The 16,732-nt window shown below is 38.8% G+C and overlaps 1 long non-coding RNA gene across 1 annotated transcript in view; it reads right to left on the reverse strand.

Annotated features, from left to right (window-relative positions):
- Window positions 1–1,272: 1,272 nt before the first annotated feature.
- LOC308193845 overlaps window positions 1,273–16,732 on the reverse strand; it is a 28,989-nt gene continuing 13,529 nt past the window's right edge. The window contains exons 2-3 of the long non-coding RNA XR_013950003.1: window positions 6,797–6,956; window positions 1,273–3,607 (exon numbers count right to left, since the gene is read on the reverse strand). This is a non-coding gene — a long non-coding RNA (uncharacterized lncRNA). The remainder of the gene's footprint in view (window positions 3,608–6,796; window positions 6,957–16,732) is intronic.

Raw genomic sequence — 16,732 nt, forward strand, 5'->3', positions numbered from 1 at the left:
TCATTCAGATTTTTTTATGTGAAGTTTCCTGATCCTTACATAGTAGATGTCATTACATAGTAATTTCCAGTGCATCACTGAGAAAATTGTCAGAGATTATTAATTTTAATAACATATTGATAGCCGGACTGATAGCAAAATTACAGAATCACAAAATGATGGAGGTTGGAAGGGACACCAGGAGGTCACCCTGTCCGACTCCCCGCCTCTTGTCCTGGCACTGGGTACCCCTGAAAAGAGCCTGGCTCAGTCCTCTTTGCACCCTCCCTTCAGGTGCAAAGAATACTCATACACATTGATAAGACACACACGCACCCCGAGCCTTTCCTTCTCCAGGCTGAACAGGCCCAGTTTTCTCAGCCTCTCCTCACAGGAGACACATTAAGAGCTATCTCTGGGCCATCAACAGGCATCAGTTGCCAAAACATCACAGAAATCAGTGGATAAGTTACACGGGTGAAGAACCTGGCTATGCACTCACATGGTCTTTTATTTTTTCATAGTCCCAGTGATAGTACATCAGTTTCCAACCATCAGGATGAGAGACAGGATCGCTACTTTGCATTTAAATCACCAAACCTCATATTTTTGATATTCCATATGGAAACAGTGTGCATTAAATACTTACTTTGATGTCCTGAGCATTATTTGTTCGTTAGGGTAAGATTCTAAAAGCATTTTAAAAGTGTCCTAAGAACACATACACAATGTTTTAGATGTGCCTTTTATTTGAAGCTATTTTAGAAAGTTGTCAGCCTTTCATCCTGAGAGTAGTTTCCATATTCAACTGATTGCCCCCAGCTCACCATCCTGTCACTATAGACCCTGTCATCTAGATGCATTATGCTTTATGTCCTCTAGTCACCCACTTTGCATCACACACACACAAAAAAATAACATATTCCTGCATTCTCGCCTCCCTAGCCCATGTTCCTGTATCTTCTCCACATTTTTTACCACACTGCACCAACTCAGTGCTACACTCTGCATCTTCCAACGCCCCTGCACTGTTACTCTTGCTTGGAAGGACAAATTGCAGCACTGCCTTGAGGGTGCATAAAGGAGGAAGCAGTGGAGACAGGCTGTTCCTCCGTGTTCTGATCAACAGTCACTGTAGTTCGGAGGCTCCTGTCCAACGCAGACCAACAGGTATGCCATAGCTTAATGAAAGGAGAGGCAGAAGGCTCCAGATGCATATTCCTCTGGGAAGTCATTCTATTATCAATGCTTAGCCCAGACCTATCTAAATGGATTTATAAGGAATGACGCAGTATCTGAAAGTCTGATTCTGCCACCTTGTGAAGAGACGTGTCTTAGGCTCTGCCTGCCCCTCGCTGGCTGATGTTGTTGACCCACCTACCAGCTGACAACACTGTGGATTTTTTCCCTTCTCCTCATTTATTTTGTGGAATTGCTTTCCTAGCCCATTGTTTCCTTCATACCAATGCTGACCATAGATGAAGTAGTGCTAATGAGCAAAGGAAGGTATCTTCTTCATTTTTTTTTCCAGTAAGTACAGAAGGACTATGAAGACTACAGCACAAGAACAGAAAAGCAGTCAATATGTTTGAGGCTCTCCAGGGTACAGAACCTGGATTCGCTTGAAAACTTTGAATGAAATAAAGTTTGAAGCAGTGTTGATATAGGCAAGGATGCAAAATACAGGCTTTACAACAGCAATTATTTTTGAGGATAACAATCTGTTCACATAAAACACCATCTATATTTAAAATAAGAAGTCACAGGAGATCAGGGGAATTACAAAGCAATGAGACTTGCTGTGGTTTCAGAGAAAGTAATTAAGAGCCTAATTAAGGACAAAAACAAAAGTAAAGCTTGATGGAGGAAAAAAGCAGCAAAGCTTCTACTAGGGGGAGGCACTTTTTCCTACTCTGATATATTTCTTTGAGGCAATGAGCACTCAGACAAGATTCTGTGGGCCAAACTCAGAGAGGAACTTGCAAAAAGTCAACTAATCCATAGCAGGGGTAACTTCTATCTCACAGCAGTATAAGGTAGAGGCTTTTGTTTCTTTTATCACACTACTCTAGGAGACGGACACAGAGACCTGATGAAGACAGCTTTAAACTTGGGGGTCTACATCGAGAGACCAGTTGGAAAGTGGTGCATATGGAGAAAGCCTGCAGGAGAGAAAGCTGCAATGGCATGTTCCTGCTGCATGCGCTTCCATACCAATGCTCACAGCTCAGGCAAGAAACAAGACACAGAGCCTAAGTTTTCTTGGTAGTGGAGAACAGTGACACAAGATGCAACAGCCAAAAGCTGCAGCTTGGGAGGCTCAAACTGAACTAGTAAAGCACATTTCACTGGAAAGGTAGTGCAGTATTCTTTCCCTAGAGAAATCGTGGAGCCTCCTTTCCTAGCCGCTTTGCAAACTCGTCTAAAAAAGCTATCACTGAACCTGCTGACAGTAGTCCTCCACTGAGCTGGAGACTGGACTAGAGGACTTCAAGCAATACTTCGGGGATCTTGTGACACATTTAATGCGCCTTAGCTGCTAATTTGAATTTCGTCTATCGGGCAGGACCACAGCCCATCTGAAGAAAAACAGCCAGAAACTCTATAATATGAATGTCAGCTCCTCAGCATCATTTCTCTCTACAAATCTGTTCCTACTGTGTTGCACTACTTACTAAAATAGACATATCCAAAGAAGACAGTTTTAATACCTGTAGGAACTTAGAGGCTACTGATACAAACCCAGTATGATTTTCAAGAATTTCAATATCCACCTGTATTTCTTCTAATGTGAAGCTGCATGCTTCTGAAAATCCCCTTTGGCATCTATCTGAATCTTCAGGAACCTTTTAAAATTTAGCCCTAAATTCTCTAAGCTCCTTTGGAAAATCCCAGCATTTATCCTTTTAGGATTGAAAAGAATGAACTGCACAACTTTAAGTTAAGAAAAAGTAATAACCCGTACGCACAGTATCAGCAAATTAACTACAAATGTGTACTTAACATTCTTCAAGAGAAAAGCCTTGCAAGAGATAAGATGCATCAGAAAGCTTATAAATCAAGATAACAACTATTTTCAATATAATTCTTCCAACCTGATACCGAAGGCCTCATTTTAAATTATGTAATAGTTTTGATCAGGCCACTGTGGTTTCATTCATTGTTCGCTTCACTGAGTAACATAAGAAACATAATTATCCCTCAAATTTATAAAGTTTACATTTCATCACCTTTTTAATATTATTAAATTAATCATGCAGGAAGCCCAAATGCAAAGTTTAGAATGGAACATATTAAATGAATATGATCGGGGGTGGGGCCACGCACAAAAACAAAAACCATTTTCACACAAAATGGTAAGCTAGCAAGATATCATGTAAAGCTGTTACCAGTTGTGAATGATTTATTTCTACCAAACAGAAGGAATGAAGCTTTTAAAATAATTTTTCATAAATCTGTGAGAAAAAATACAATAACAGTAAGTTGCACAGCATCTTTCATCAGGGATCTCTGATGATCTTCCCAAACACTGAACTGCATTGGCCTTGCAACTCCTCTGTGAAGCACTTGTCAAACAGAACTGGGTAAACTAAGGCAGCAAGAATTATATTCTTTCTCACGGTAGAGCCTGAAAAAGAAAATAAATTTCCTGCTTTTATTTCAAACATGTCTTTTGCCAGCTCATGTATGAAAACCAAATCCCTAATTTATTTATTTTTTTTTAGCTTGGCCCAAAGCCTGGCAACATTCCTTTGGGAGAAAACACACCAATTTTACATGACTTTAGATCATCCACTCTCAGACATTTTTAGGTCAGGAAGGACAAAGACAGATTTGTGTAGCACACTACCTAATAAACTAGCAGCTGAATCAAAGAGCTGATGCGTATAAGGAGCAAGAAGCATTTTTAATTAGGTTGGCAGGGTATAAAAAAGCAGGTTCCCCCTCCATCCTATGCTATAGATAGCCTTCTTGTGATGTTCACCGCCCAGACTTCCATTATGCTATTAGCAATCTTTTAGCATCAGAAATAATACTGGTGACACTTGTCATCTAATCCTTTCATTACAACTTAGAGTAGGATCAGCAAAAGAGAATTAAGGAAGAAGTTGTACTTCTCTCAAGTTATCTCCTTAGCAATGGCTGATTTAATCCTAACCTTCACTTTATCAGCTCATAACTTCGTCCTCTGCAACAAGAAACTACTTATAGAGCATGATACATTATTCTCTATTAATATTTTCATCTTTTGACACATTGCACATCTACACCATAATGAGACAATTAGAAACACCGTGGTAAATCTGCTGCTGCAGCTGAAACACGCTGAATACTTAGAGCCCTGTATTGAGCAGCTAGCTTGGGACTTCTGCTCCTTGGCTTTTTTCTCCATTGTGCAATCAGCCACTTGGATAGGTGAAGCAGCCATTATTATAACAGGTCGGGAGAGTACAGAAACCATCAATGAAGGGAAGATCTGGAAGCACGCAGTAAGTGATATGTAGAACAGCTATTTGCTTAGTTCAGTGGCACTTAAATTAAACATTTCTTACATTACTTTTCTTTCACAGGAAGTGTACTGTTTTAATCTCATTGCCTGGCAGTCCTACACATATTTAACTCTTTATACCAGCCTGTATGCCAGTTCTCCGCAGCACCCCATCTGCGTGATATTCCTCAAAACAGCCCCAGCTTCTCTGCTTCATGCTGCATCCTCATAATCCCCAGAACTGGCATCATCTAAGCAGAATGATACTGAAGATGACAGCCCTTGGACATGGGACCGTACATACCATAGTTGCTATGTGTGATCTCAATTGAATGAGAAGCAAGAGGAGAGTGATCCTATTGCTCAGGTCAGCTGGAGGCCATTTGTCCTGGATGCTGACATGGCTAAGAGCTTTGATATACAACTACATGCCACTGCCAACTGACTGGTAATTTCAGAGGTGTTTAGCCTCCCCGCACCCGGCAGTCTCTGGGCACGGTACATGCAGGAACTGTGGCAGTTGTCTCTCAGTTGCTCTTCACCTCCATTTCAACAGGGTCTGCCCACTCGGGAGTCATTACATAAGGAAGTAGAAACAATAAAAAAAATGGGCCAAATCATTCAAGCCAATACAGAGGATAACAACATATTCTAGGGAACACAAGCCGGCTGAGAAAACAAAGTTTTTGTTCTCTTTTCATGCTCTTTTCACTTCCATCCATTTTCCACTATTACATTATTTTTTTCTGTTCAGTTTGGAACTGAGAAGCAGTAGCTGTTTTCCTGAACTTATTCTCCTTTCATTGTCAGTTGCTTCCTTTGTTTCTTCTTTCTCACTTTTTGCCTATTTTTCCCCACACGTTCATTCAATCCTTCCTCATTTTAGTTATTCATTTGATTCTTCAACATCCCTTCTCAATATTGTGTTCCTTTTCGCCTTCACTGAGCTCTCTACCGGTTGTTAGTCACACATTAAAATCTGTCTTATATGTTGTGCTGTGAAAACTTAGTACATAAATGGATGCATGTCAGTATAAAACCATAGCTATGTAGACGCATATGTGATCAGCTGGATCCTACTGTTTAATTTCCATCCCAGGCAAATGAGATGCTGTAATTTCATTTCATATTTTGTCCAAAGAAGCCAGATTACTATAAATAAATGAGCAATCAAGAATGGTACAAAAATATACCTGACATGCTGTCCTTGATACTTGAAGATAAAACGTACCATAAATGCCCAAAAATAAATGTTAAGTGATCATATTTCTATGGTCATTTTTCTCAGTCAGCTATATGAAAGCTAAATATGCCTATTCCCTGACACTAGTACAGATTACTTACCTAATGGTCTATTTATGATGGGTAAATCTCAGGAATGATTACTTTGCATCACTAAGAAGCTATGACACTGGTCCCAGTCCTTTAGGAAGGCAAAGAAGAAAAAGGAAAAAAAAAACCAAAAACTTCTAAAAGCATAATGTAGATTCTCCACCAAAAGGCAGCAAGTCATTAATTGCACTTGTCAGAATTTTGAAAAGAAAATTTAAATAAAAGCTTTAGTACTATCAAGATGCTGAGCAATTCACAAAATGAAACAGTGACTAGCCTCACAAGCAGCATACTGGAAGACCTAAACATATTTCATAAAATAGTTGAAAGGTCCTGTATGCTGCACAAAATATCTGCACGGGTGCCAAGAAATCATCAAGATGCTGCACAATTAATCTGGTTAGGATTGTTCATTTGGATGGGTTCTAAGAATATTACAATGATTCTTTTTTAGGTACAGAGTAATTAGAAATATTTAGTTGATACTGTTATTAAATTCAGAGTGATCCTGACAGACATAGCTTCATAATACAGCTAAAATCCTAGCAGACAGACAAAGACCAGACACAAAAGGGCTGGAGTCATAGCTGGATGTTACAATTAATCTTGAAGTTCCCCCTCCCCTGCCATTGGGTTCCCTTTCCCATGTTCCTTTGTTTTCTTTACTGGACCATGGATCTGTACAGCTATGTTTGAACAAAGAAACATCTTTAAATACATGTATTTGGGGCTCCTTGTTAGCTAGGTCAGTTCCTTAGCATGGGTTTACTGAGCAGCTGCCTAAGCAGAAGTACCAACACAATCATGGGAGCTGTGTGAGGATTCCCTGACTGTCAAGGTCTATCTTAGAAGAGAGGCAATATGCATTTACATCCCAACTTTTAGAAGGGAAATGCTAGCTATTAGGTCGCCAACCAGAGGTAAACTCCTCCAACTGTGTTTTTGAAACAGATATACCTTTTCTTCAGTCTGTTATGACTGTCACGTTAGGCTTACCTTAAGCATGCTTAATAGACACAATTCTGTGGAATTTGAGTCAGGGACATCCATCTAATCAGTGGGCCCCGTGGGGGGTTAGGTGAGAGATGACTGCCGAGGCTGGCAGCTTGGCAAAGGACTATTCCTCCAGGAATCCTCCGCTGCTGGAACCTGAGTTCTGCAGACAGCATCGATACCTAAGAGGTTAGACTACAGATTTCCCAAGGCTTTAAACACAGACATCTCTCCCACATCTCATTTTGGATATGATTCTTTTTTTTCCCATGACAAGAGGATTTTCTTTTAACTTAAAACAAAGAAAAAATATCTTCTTAAAGTAGGTATCATAAACTAGAATGCAGACTGTTCTTTTACAGCGCACTCCATGCAGCAAGTAAAGGTACACAGCAGGAAGCAATGAAGAGGCAGCAAGAACAGAAGAGAATATGAGAGGTAAACTGAAACATGAAGGAAAAGAGAGGGAGAGAGAGAGAGAGAGAAGGACAAAGAAGAAAATGGCACCTGTCATCCTAATTATGCTTTGAATTTTTAGTCACTGACACTTTGCTTCAGAGGCCTTTCTCTGCTTTGTTGTTCTGCTTCTACTGCCTACTCTCTAATACACGTGTTCCTCTCTCCCCCTTCAATTCAAAACAGGGAAAACACTAGAAGAACTACCATGTTCAAGATCAGCAGAGACTCAATTTCAGAAAAAAAAAATCTTTAGAAAAATTAGAAAAAAAAAACAAAAGGTTCAATTCAGAAACTTGCTCAAGGAGTTTGAGATTCATGTTTCACCTACAGTAAAATTATCTGACATGAAATGTGTTCTGTACTCCTAAGGGCAAATTTATATATTCTTCATTACTGAGACAGAATGTAATAACACCATGTTTGACCATTAAACTACTGTTTATAGGACAATGTATTAATTTTCCTCCACCGAAGAAAATCCAGAATATAGAGCCTAACAGACAAAGCCAGCAAACGTGGCCATTTTGGCAAACACTGATGTGTTTCTAACCATTTTAATTACACAATTTCTTTTGCAATCAAGGAAATCCAATCTCACCCCATCTACAGTGCATGACTGGTCAACTACTTACATTGTTTTATTTCTTATGTTTCCTGAGTGATTCAATGAATAGCAGGTATTTTTCTTCATGCATAAATGCTCTTGTTGTAGCACAAATATAAGAAATTCCCAGGTGATTATGCAATCAAAATACATTAGTGTATGCTTATATCAACAGCTATGAAAGAGTGATAGGGACATGGTCAAACCAAACAGCTGATTGCAGTTCATTCACTTAGAATTCATGAACACACTGATGGAGGTATTTCAGCACTCCTGACAAGATGTATGTCAGACAGGATCAGATAATCCAGCAAACAAACATGATATGTACCTTGCACTATTGAAGTTGATGGGTGTATTAGTCTAGATTTTCAAACATAACTCAAAGACACCAATATGGAGACAGGAATCAAAAATACTTTAGGAGCAAGTCTTAACTGGACAGGTTAATCGATCAGGATTCAGTGGTGACTTGTGGAATAAAAATGCTTCTATCTCCTGTTATAAAGAACAATCCCGCTTCTATCTCCTGTTTTAAAGCACAATCCTACTTCTCTGATAAAGAAAGAATGATATTTTACTAGTCACTTAGGGCAGCAAGTATTTTCATTGGTCTGCAGAAAGTCCAAGACAGAAACTTCTGTCACTGTTCATAGACAGACATTAATGAGACAGCATCCAGTTGCAGGCCTGATGAGAATATTCAGCACAGAGCACATCCTTTAAATTTAACAGGCTAAGCATGCATGCACATGCACGCACAGACACACACACACACACCAAAAAAAGTATTTTTTCTTTTTTTTCTGTCAGTATACATGGTTTCTCAGACTAAAAGATGTATTTATGTTTTATCTCTGGAAACCCCTTGCCTAAATTACACAACTTGTCTAATATTTCTCTGGCTATTTGTTCTGGTCTGGACTACCTCAGCCTTGTTCCTTGCTGAAAATGTCAATTCAAGCAGCCCCAAAAACACCACTACAGCCAGAAAATCTTTACCAGAGCTAAATTCTGCAACCTTATCTAATTGCATCACCCCTGTCAACCCCTTCAGTACCCTCAGGTGAATCTAATCTGGTCCGAGGTTTTGAAAGCATTCGGTTTCTCTCAGCAATCCTCAACCTGTTGTTCCCCTACTCCTTGTAGTCCCTCTCCTCCCTGAGCTGTGCTGGTACATGCAGAAAATTTTGCTTGTAAAGACAGGGGCAAAACCAGCATGGAATGATTCAGCCTTTTCTGTACCATCTGTTTCTCCTACACTCATCAGTGGACCCACATTTTCCTTTAACATCCCACTGATTCTAGCATATTCTCTCATTACCCCTTATGTTCCTCGCTAGTTTCATCTACAGCTGGGCCTTGGTCTTTCTGATTTTCCTCCAAATGCTCAAGAAGTTCTGTATGTGTTGCTTCTTCGTTGCCTGGTTTCCACTTCTTGTGTGTTCTTGTGTTTCAGTTCATCCAGGGGCTCCCTGCCTAGCCAAGCAACCCTTCTGCCAAAAATTCTCATCTTCCTGTACAAATGGAAGAAAGTTTGTTTCTGAATCCTCTGTAAGTTTTCTTTAAAGATCAGCCATCTTGCTTATGCACTTTTTCTCCTCATGGCAGCTTCCAGAGGGAATTCTGCCTCAGAAACTGAAATTTGGTCAAAGAAATTGCCTAAACAAACAGAAATCTGCTTTTCTGAAGTCCAGAGCCCGACTCTGCTGCTCATCTTTCCAGCTTTCCTTCAGATTTTGACCTCAGTCATCTGTGAACAGCCAATCATGTACACCATTACACTGCTTGATCTTCCTACTTTGCCTTGAAGCTTCCTTATATGCCCTAAAAATATTAGCAGCCACTTTATTGAGTTGAACACAGGGAAGACAGTTGAACACAGGAAAATTCACTGTGTCCCTGTGATGAAAAATGATTCTTTCTATAAAAAATTAAAAAAAAAAAAGCAAAAATGATTTAAAACATTCCAAAACAAAACTGCAAACAATGAGAAAATTAATATATATATTGTTTATAGTGTGTGTATATATATGTGTATATATATAGTGTGTGTGTGTGTATATATATATATATATATGATAAAGGCTTTATGATAAGCCATTTCATTTAACATTTACTGACTGGTTAAAGCCAAGCAGCCTCTTCCTATAGTCTGTCCCCTTAGGATGCAGAAAGGCTAGAAGAAATATTGATTTTCAGATTTGTCCAGAGTACCTCATTTTCATTTCACTCAATATAGAAAAAGAGCAGAAAAAAAAAAAATCACTATTTTTCTATATTCCCCATGAGGAAATTGAAATATGTCCAGACTGGATGCTACAGTAAGTCTAGTTCAAAGAGGTATGTCTCAGCTTAATAAGGTCCATTTTATTTGCCAGTGAAGAGACACCTGCAGGATGTGAGAGATAGAAATACCATAATTTGCTCTCCAGAAACTGCTAGCATCACTTTTGGTGCATATTAATGCAGCTCAGTACTGTCAATGAGGTGATTATTTGCTCCCTAGAGAGCTCATCTCACAGAGTTTTCATTTTGTGTGGTGCCAGGTATAAGGTCTCTTATACGGCTGATTCCCGTAATGCAGTCTCTCAGAGAAGCCCTCTCCAGCTCTGCTTTTAGCCACTAATTCATAAAGTTACATAAATAACACATGTATAACTCTTATCTTTTTATGGGGTTAAATCAAAAACTTCTGCTTCTTATACCTGCGAAGCCCTTTTACCTCTGTATAGACTTCAGATAGGTACTCTTACACTTCTCTGGATACCAACAGCTGTAAAGACACAGGGGTACTGACTTCAGCAGAGCCACATTCCCCAGGTGCAAAGGGTCCTGGTGCAGTGGAGTAAGCAAGTTTCTCTGCTTTGGCCTAAATCTGGGCAGTTGAACCTGGCTGAGATGTGCATACACAGGTTTTGATCACATATAACATTTTTTTGTTTTGTTTTGTTGTTTTGTTTTGAATATTGGGCTGAATAGAGCTACTGTATTGACTAGGGACAACGGGGACTTAAATGATGCATCTACATTATTGCTTTAATTCAAAAGCATTAATTGAAAGATTGCTTCCTGCACTTCAACTTAAATCACAGAGTCTTGGAGCACACAATCTGGATGTCTTTTGGATGAAGCTCATCTCACATACCCCAAACACCAACGGGCGTTCAGTCCACCAAGCCAGACTGGGTGCTAAGATGAAGAAACCCCTCTGAAATTCATGCTGTGAAGACAGCAGGCTCTCAGCACTGATCAGATCACACTAAAATCTCACTTCTTTGGGGATGTATTGCATCCTAATACAAACATAGCTGAACTGCAATGGATTTCACAGCTTCTTGTGTTATGAATAAATAATATTACAGCCATTATTTTATTCCTTCGTGCTTCTGCAAGACAAAATCTTGCAGTTAATAGTTGGATGCAGCTTACAACAATTTAGCCACTTAAAATTTAATGAAAATACATCTTATTTTTTATATTTACTTCCCGTTTAAGTCCTCCAATTTATTTTTGAAATCGTAACTTCTACTAGTGCACTCTAGGCCAATGTGAAGTTATCTATGACATCTTTAAACCAACTTGTCTGTCACCCGAGAACTGGCAGCAGGATTTCCTTTAGTTGATACGTACAGGGTAAACACATTGTGACACCTACCGGAACCCAGAACTGTGTCTGGAGTGTATGTAACAGATCCAGAGGATCCAGTGCTGGACTGTCAAAGTAGGAAGGAAACACCTTGCCATACTGGAAGCTGCTTTAAAGGGAACTAGATGGGCATGTGAAGACAGTCACTTGGGATGTGACCAAGGAGATGCATTTTCTTTTCTGCATTTGGTAGATCCTTGTGTGGCTGGTTGTGATGCTAGAACACTTTCACAGCCCCTCTTTCTTGTATAGCAAAAATAATAAGGGTGGCTGCCTAGACAGTAAGCATTTCAATACAAGAACTAGTCTTCAAGATTAAACCTAGGCAAATTAGTTTTTATATTCTCAGGACAAAGAACATAGCACAGAAATATTTGTGTCTTAATCTTATTAAAGTGAAACAGCCATTGTGAATATTGCTTCTAGCATAGTTCCAACAAATTTCCTCTGCATGATGACCAAAAAAAAAAACAACAAATAGGATCTGAGAAATTTTGTATAAAGCAAGGTTTATAAGTTGAGTTCTCAGCTTGTTATTGACTTTTTTCATCACCCAAATTATTAAAATGAGAAGGAAATACTGTAGCTTAAAAGCACCTTTCTGGAGGCTTCCTTTTCATACCTTATATCAAATATTTCCTTCTTGTTACTGGAACACTTAATAAGCACCTTCCACTTTGTATTCCACAACAGTAACTTTGCGCTACCAGTTCTTCTTAGAGGCATAAGATGCTGCAGTAGTTATGGAAATTACCTCTGTGTCCCCACTAGTACACATTTTAAAACAGCATTATCACCACAGCTTTGTGGCATATCAGTTACAGACAGTGTTTGTGTATCTTCTTGTAAACAGTTCCTTTTAATCTTCTGAATGCAGAATCTGTAAACTCCCTCAGCAAAAGCAATAGTAAAAAAATGCCTGGTCACAATGTCACATATACAAATGTATATAAGTCTGCATCCACACATATATAGCCATAAATAAAAAATAATAATAAAAAAATCCCTATGTCTCATTCACAGAAGTTAACTCTGCTTGGTCTCAAAGAACAGAATTGATGTTTACTGTTGCTACAGATAGACTATAGCTAGGTATCTTCTTTATTTATTTTGTTATTGCTCTAGACTCACCCGTCAGTGTGTGTCATTTTAAGAGTCATTAGATGTAAGAAATGCCACCTGTTCATAACAGCATTTGAATGAAAAGGCAAGCTTGGTTCCAGTACATGCTATATAAATTTCGAACTTCTGCATGTTTGACTACATCAGCAAGCACAAAAAAATACCAAAGAACATTAATCCCAGCTCATCAGCACACTGAAATCAACAACAAAAGGTTTTCTAGCTTTTAGTTGCACAAATCATATCTCCCATAAATCGCTATGAAAAATCCTCCCCACTCCACCCCAAAAATCCCTCTTTAAAACTAACCCCTTAGAATATTTATCCCCCCGTTGTAGCATTTATCATAGAAGGCAACACGGTGATGAGTGATGTGTGTGAAGGAAGAGGAAATGCTGTATTCCTTCCACAGAAAATGAAGAGTTCTTCAAGCATTTTCTCTTTTCTACCTAAAATCCTCGGACACAAATGCTATGCACATTACCCTAGTCTGTGTAAGTCACAGGGAAAATCTCCTTAGATTTTCTATCATGCTCTTCACCACACTGCATTAAGTGACCTGATTAACTTGTGTTCTCTTGTAACAGAAGACAAGCTACACGAGCAATTCATTTAATAGGATTCTCAAAGTACTTCTAATGCATAAATATAAACATATTGCTATCTATGTATTTCAGGGAGGAGAGGTCAAAGAAATATATGGTCCACTTAGAGCAAACATGAATTAATCAGTATAGCACGCACTCTGTGTCATTTGACTGCAGAGAGCCTGCACAGCTCTATCATTGCTGTCCAGCTGCATCCCAGCTGAGAGATGATGGATCTTTTGGTGATCCATGCTTACGAGGAATTCATGCCAGAGTTACAGGCTCAGGTTTTTGAACAGATAAGCTGAATTCTGCCATATTGTGTCAGGTTGAAGTTACCTAACATCCTTCATCGAGCATCTGCGGCCTGGAGTTCAGGTGACTGGGGGAGGGCCACGCTTAAACTGCAGCACCCAGCAGTATTTCCTAGCTTCTGGGCCTGGTACATGCTCTGGTCACATCCAGCACACACGAGCCCCAACTGCTTGCTCCCTGCTTCTCATCAGAAGAAATCCTATCTATATTTGCCAGAAGAAACCTCCAGTATACTCCAGCCTGACCCCAATTTGGACAATGAAGAGAAGGGAGCTCCAAGACAGACCCTCGAATAGACCTGTCTACATGCAAGCCCAAAATATCGTTTTTCCAACATTCAATGGGAAGTCTATGCTGGAAGAGAAGAGTTATTTAAGAAAACAGGTAGATTTAAAGAGCAGTCTAAGGTCACTGGCTTTCCAAAGCTTTCTGTTCAAGGTGTCATAGTCCGTGTGAGACTAAGCAAAGGCATGGCAATGCAGGAAAAGACATCGGTGAAGGTGAGGCAGAGTCTCCTAGCTAATCAAAGACAAGATAGAGCAAAACCAAATGTATGAGAGGCCTTGGTACTCACAAGGTATTGCTATGGAAATTAACTGCTTATAAATTGTACAAACAGAATCCCACACTCCTCCTAACTAGCAAAAACAGAGTCAACTACCTGCAGATGTAGCATACAAATTCTCTGAAATGCAGCTACTCCTCAGAGCTCTGTTGAGACAGTATAATTGGGTCTGATGAAAGACTCTGCCTAAATAATATCCTTGTTATAGAGCTAAATAATATATTACAATGGGCTAAAAAAAAATAAATCAAGAGAAAGCAAAGCCATTTTCCTTCCACCAGCAAAGTTCAGGTGTTTCTGTGCAAACAGGCTCATTGTTAAACAGTGTCAGCATATTTGGTTTTGCAAGCTTTTTGACTTTGGCTTCTTCTAGTTATCTCATTAGTGAACAGCTCATATAATCAATAAATTGCCAACTGGGAAGCTAAGAGTTTCTTATCCGCAGCTTTGCATGTTTCAGTGTTCTCAGAAATATTGATGAAACTGCATCCTGTTTTCCTTATAACAGCATCTCTCTTTTTGGTTCATTTTAGTTTGTGTATCACAGCAATTGGAATATTCTTGATGCTGTAAATAGTCTTACAGTGCCCAAAGTAGTTTCTCTATATGCTGATAAAGCTAAAATAGATGAGCTATCTTTTATTTATTTTGTTTGTTTGTTTTTTCTTTTTTTCAAGAGAGATTAATTCTCTCTTTCCCAATGCCCCCACATAAAATCTATAGATTTCCAAAATGTTATTGCAAAAAGTCTAGGATTTGAACTCGTAGCATGTCAATTATTCCAGTGGAATTATCTGGCTGAGTACATCTTCTTATTCTGTGACAATTCTTCATAAAGGCAAAGCATCCCTCTGCAAATAGTGTGGGGTAGATAAGTGGACACTCTACTGTACAAGAACACATACTTAGTTCACTCCTTAGTTTACCCAGCACTAATTTGTCCACATCCATTCTTTCAGCATGTCTAACATTTTATTTTTATATACAACAAAAGTGAAACAAATTCTATGGCATGTTTCTTAACACCTTTCCATGCTCTTTTCCACATGGCTCTACCAAGTTTTACAGCAGCCGTGGTGCAGCTTTATTCAGCATATTACAAACTGCTTTTCAATTGACCACATACCACCAAGAACTGAGATGCTAAAAGATTCCCATCCAGAGTATTGCATGCTAGAGTATTAGTGGGGCTTCAGAAAGTCTCACATAAATTTATTCCCCTTTGTTGACAGGAGAATTGTTTATAATGGATACCAGGGTGGTCTAGCACTATATATTCTTGCATATGCTTCTGAAGGTACTCTGAAACTAGTAACCAAAATAGGGAGCAAAACCAAAATTTGGTTTACTTTTTACTGAAAGAGACACCACTAAAAATAGCTTCTACCTAAAACGTTTCTGATAGCCAGTCTGACTGCACTTGAAATATGTGAACTAACACTTTGAGCTCTTTAAATACAATCTTTCCAATCAAACCAACTCATTTCCCCATACAGGAGGTAACAGTGCATCTGCCTAAAATTCCTTACCACCAGGAATGCCTATATGAGTATTTAAAAGCAATTTGGCTCTCTAATGGTGCAAGTGTAATATTCAGTGCTTCTTAACATCTTGCCTCATAACAATTCTGCTTTCCCAGATGCAGATGCCAACATATTTACTAATATAGAAGCATAAGAATCAAAATACTCGATCACATCAAGGTCCATCAGGTCTTAATGATCTCTAAGAGCATCCAGCAAAATTGTTTCAGAGCAGAGTATAAAAATGTTACAGACTGGAAATTATCTACAGTCTGCACTGAGTTTCATCCTGGTCTCACATAATTAGAGCTAAGTCTAAGCTCCGAAATGTGAGACAAAACATGATCTACAAAGTTCTTAAAATTAACTGTAATGACCCTGGATATCCTGATTATCATTACAAACATGCAATCCCATTGGTAAATTTGTGGTCTCATCACTTTCTGTCGCACTACAGTTCTACCGTTTAATTATGTGTGCAAAAAAAAATTATCAGTTTTCAATTTACTATCTTTTATTACACATGCTCCTGCACTGCTTTCTGTATAGCATGCAGATGACTGTCCGAGTCCTTGTGGAACTGGTTATCCTAGTGCTGCTGAAGTTTTATGTAAAGATATTTATTGTGTAATTATGTTAGGAAGCCTAGTGTCTTGGATAGACATCTCTATTATTCTAAATCCAAGTAAATAAAATGAATGCTTTCATTAATGGTCTTTTTGGTTTTGGATTATGAAACAGAAGGGGGGAAGAAAAAAGCTCTTAATCTTTCAACAGTACTCTGAATTTTGCATATTTTTATTATGTCCCCACTTACTCATCTTTCCAAAGAAAACCCACAGCCTCTCAATTTTCTTACAAGAGCTATTCCAGATTCTCTATAAATGCTATAGTTCTTTAATATCCCTCTGAAATGGGGTGATCAACCCTGCACACAGTATTATACAAGAACCCCTATTACTGACTCACAGAAGCATTATAATAATCTCTGTTATTATTCTTCATCCTATTTCATATGCATCCCAATATCTTGCTAACTTTCGTGACTGTAGCTGTGCACTGAACTGCCTATAATTATTTCACTCCTTTTCTTCAAGCAGTAATCTTAGCTTAGA

The sequence above is a fragment of the Anser brachyrhynchus genome, assembly GCF_964034855.1.
Source record: "Anser brachyrhynchus genome assembly, chromosome: 4".
Classification (NCBI taxonomy): Eukaryota; Metazoa; Chordata; class Aves; order Anseriformes; family Anatidae; genus Anser; species Anser brachyrhynchus.